Here is a 4393-nt window from a genome sequence, read left to right on the forward strand (position 1 = left end):
TTCATCTTAACCGATACTTTAATTCGCCACATTTAATCTTAATCAATACTTTGACTCTTCACAACCTTTGTAACTATATATTTATCATAATTCCAAACACTCTTGAATACAAAATAATAATTATAATCCCTAGTCCCCATCATTGAAGAGATATTTTGAAATGTATGAAATCATGTGGAGGCCACTGTCCAATCTCCACCTTAGTAAAATGAAAACTAAGATTCGTTTTGTCCAAATGCAAAGCAATGACAAATGATTTTTCAACGACATCAACTCAAGTTGTTTAATGACTTTGAGCGAATACGATGATTTGATTAAATTTTTACTCCCGCTCATATCCCCATAAAATTCACCCGATAATATTTATCCTACGCCTGACACGTGGAACACTTAGATCCAAGGAAGAATCCTATTGGTTATTACTTTGCCCACTAAATCTGATGTGGGCCATTGGAAAAAGATTAAACCGTGTATGCGTGTTGCTCGAGAGAACGTACGTGTACAAACACGGTTGGCTTAAAATAATGATTAGTCGCCTCACTTTCCTTTTTGGGGCCCCTCCCCTTGCATGCTTACTTCCCATATTCCAACAAATATATGGGATGCAAATCTATATTTTTTACACTTTCTTCCCAACTACTTTGGGTTTCTATGTATGGTAGAGTGTGCTAGCTTTTTCAAGAATTAGGTTAAAAGTATGTGTCATGCAAGTCTTTGTCTGTTTATTTTAACCTTATTTTATTAGTGTATGCTCTATATAATTTTGATTCATTTCATAAAAATTCAAATGGTATCTTGAGTTCAATTTGACCTACTTTTAATTAGTTGTTATTTATCATTTTTTATATCGAATCATTTGAAATTGTTTGTCTAGGATAAGTATAAAATATCATGTCCCCTAGATCATTATCATCATGTATCATTATAAAATTGTGTTATGTCTATCATTTAGAAGGATCAATCTCTAGTCACTATTCTTCTTTCTACATCGATCCTTGCATTACAAATGGAAAAACTCTAGTTCTTGCCCCAACTCATTCTAGAATACAGTATGTTGAATGTCCTTGCATCAAACTCCAACAAGCCTTATTATCATTGAACTTTGCTCATAATTGTCTTCCATTTGTATCAAAATTTTTAAAGTTGTAAATGTGACTTGACCAAGGTAAAAGTAATGGAGCAACTCACTTCTTGTGCCTAGCATAGCAAGTTCCATTAATAATCCTCAACACCATCAAGTATTTCCTGATATGTTACATACACAAGTGAAATGTAGTACCCCATAAAAACCACTAGCAATTGTAATTATAAAAATTGTTAATAATGGTAACTATGACACTAATGCAAGAATTATTTTTGTTATCTATGTATGTTTATGTAATGATGATGGCATGCAATTGGTGCTTCCATAATAGTCTTATTTGTACATAGTATGATTATGATCGTTGATAATACTTAACCCAATTTTCATCTTGCATTTTATGAGGTACATCATCTTTTAGTAGAGAGCGGGTATTGGTCGAGATGATAATTATTGTCTGACTTAGTAGCAATAAGTGTAAAGATGTAGAGGAACCAAAATTAAACTCGACCTTAGGTAATATTGTAATTGTAATTGTAATTTTATTCATTAAGCCTTAGTAGTACCAACTAATGAGTCATCATTTTTAGGTTTGTTGATCTTGTTTGGTGGAATCTATTATGGTACAATGTTTTCTTGTCACTTTAGTTAGTCATCATAGATCAACTCTAGTCAATAAATCACCTTGACACTAAGGATTGTGTGAGGGTTCGTAGATTAGGAAAATAATAGTGCCTGTATATTTATGTTAATGTAAATAGTGGAGCCATGGAGTTGCAATTATGTAGCTAAAGGAATTGTGGATATATTTCTACAAATAATAAATCATTAAGAAGACAATAAATTTTGGCATTTTATTTAAGATGGCATTTAGAAGGCAAATATTATATTAAATTTATTTCAAAATATAACTTTAAGTTTAAAGTCATGGCATGTGTTTGAATAAGCATTTCATAAGCATTGCAAAGAAAGCATGAATAAGGATTAGGGATTGAGACTTATTTGGTTATTTTTATTATTATTAACAGCCATTATATATGGGAATAGAATATAGAATAGAAAGAGGTGATGACCATGGGAACCACACTCCTCCCTATGAACAAGTTTACAATATTCAATCCCATGGCAGAAACCATGTATAATTTGGCTAGGAATTAGCTTGAGTTGTGGCCACCATTAGTGGAGGAGGAATCCCAGTATAAACATGTAAAGTTGTGGAGTTTTGGTCTACTAAGTATGAGGTCTTGTAGGATTGTATAGAGATATTTTGAGAATCATACAAATAGGGTTTTGAAAGCTCATATTTTTTATTTGACTATTGGGCACCTAACACTTGGTTCAAGGTGCTTTGAGCTTGAAATAAGAAAATGTGCAAAAACACTTTAGTAATTTAAGAGGAGAGATGGACAGAAAATATGATCCTAAATAATTTGTATGAAAGAACTGACACAATAAAATTATAATAATACAATTATATATCGTGAGAAAAAATCTAGCCTCCAAAGTTTAAACCAATGTGCTAAGAAACAACAATATTAGTAACAATATAGTCTAGTCAAGGAGTCCTCATAGGATATATAACACCAACAATTAGATCCAAAGTGATAGGACTATCATTATAATACCTACAAATTAAACTACACAAATTTTGTCCCAAGCATCCAATAAATAGATAAACCAATAAATGAAACCACCAAAAGAGAATCACAAACCATAAACTAATGCCCCAAATTCAAATGCCTAAATTACAAGAATAATTCTCATGCTAAATATAGCATATTGCTTACACATGTCATATCTATAATAACATTGATGGATTATCATTGCCACAAACACTTACAAAAATTCAACTTCTTCACATTTTTTTGTATAATAATTAAAACCATATCTATAAATATAAACAATCTATTGAGAAAGACCCATAATTTATTTTATTTATATGAAATTCTTAAATACATAAAAATATGCATGCTACATCAATGTCACAACCAAAAACTATAGCAACAACAAAAGACTAAAAATATTCAATTAGAAATAATTACAAATAGTTATAGAATGTACAGACTTGAATAATTGGAAACATTTAACTCATTAAGCACATTCACAACCTCTAAATAACATGTTCATATGAAACTAAAGGGTTTTCATAAATGATTTTCATCCTTTGATCTCCTACAAATCCAAGGTTTTCATCCTCAAATTTTATTTTTATATATATATATATAGTTTATGGAAGTAGATTGAATTAATATCCCTAAAACAATATATCTTCCCCTCAGATAACAAAGATCAATGGCTAGAAATAAAAAAATTCCTAAAGGAGTGGTTCATATTTGCATGCACTATTTCCATTAAATGCTTAGTCCATTTCCTACTCAAAAATAAAATTTGAATTTGTTTTTACACATAAGTTAGAAATTCTAAAATTCCTTAACTCATCACACTTTCACATATTTTATGAATTTGAAAACTTTGTGATATTCAAAACTTCATCTCTATTTCTCTCTTTTTTACTTCTCTTTATTTTGTTGTGCTTTTGGGCCTTCCATGAACATTATGAATACTTCACATAGTTTACAAACTTGTAAAGTTTGTGACATTATAAAATAGGTAGCTTTTTCTCTTTGTCACACTTTTTGCTAACTCGTGAACCTTTTAACAAATAAAAAAGTTGTTGCATTTTCAAAAAAATTGGTAATCCACAAACTCTGCTACAAAAAAAGCCTTGTCACATTTTTTCATGGTTCACTAACTCACAAACTTTGTAACAAATAGAACGTTGTTGTATTTTCACATTTTTTGCTAACTTGTGAACTTTGAAAACTTATAGCTAACAATCTTAGCTTCTTTCCTTTTATATCTCTTAGACTTAAAAATATATATATGATTTTGGATAACTTCATAAGTAAGCATCATCAATTATTTCTTGATTTTTTGTACCTTATCCCATTGGAAATAAGGAATAGATAGATATCACCTCCAACATGAAATGGTCAAAAAGGGGACATTACAAGTCTACCCTCCTCAAGATTTGTTGTCCTCAAGAAATGCATATTTGAATGTTCTACAACCTTTGGTTACTCTAATGTCACATATTTATTTAACAAGTAGATTCTTGCAATGAATGAAGTCTTATGTAATATCCCTTCTTGACCCTAGTGTTTATTATTTGAATTTAACACAAAAATTAACTTTTCCTCATCATCCATGGGTGGAAGCTCTTTTGAAGGCATACTATGTTGCCCAAGGGCCCTTTTCAAACATGAGACATATAATATATTATGGATTTGACTATTTTATAGATGTTTCATC

This window comes from Cryptomeria japonica, chromosome 1 (genome assembly GCF_030272615.1).
Source record: "Cryptomeria japonica chromosome 1, Sugi_1.0, whole genome shotgun sequence".
Lineage (NCBI taxonomy): Eukaryota > Viridiplantae > Streptophyta > Pinopsida > Cupressales > Cupressaceae > Cryptomeria > Cryptomeria japonica.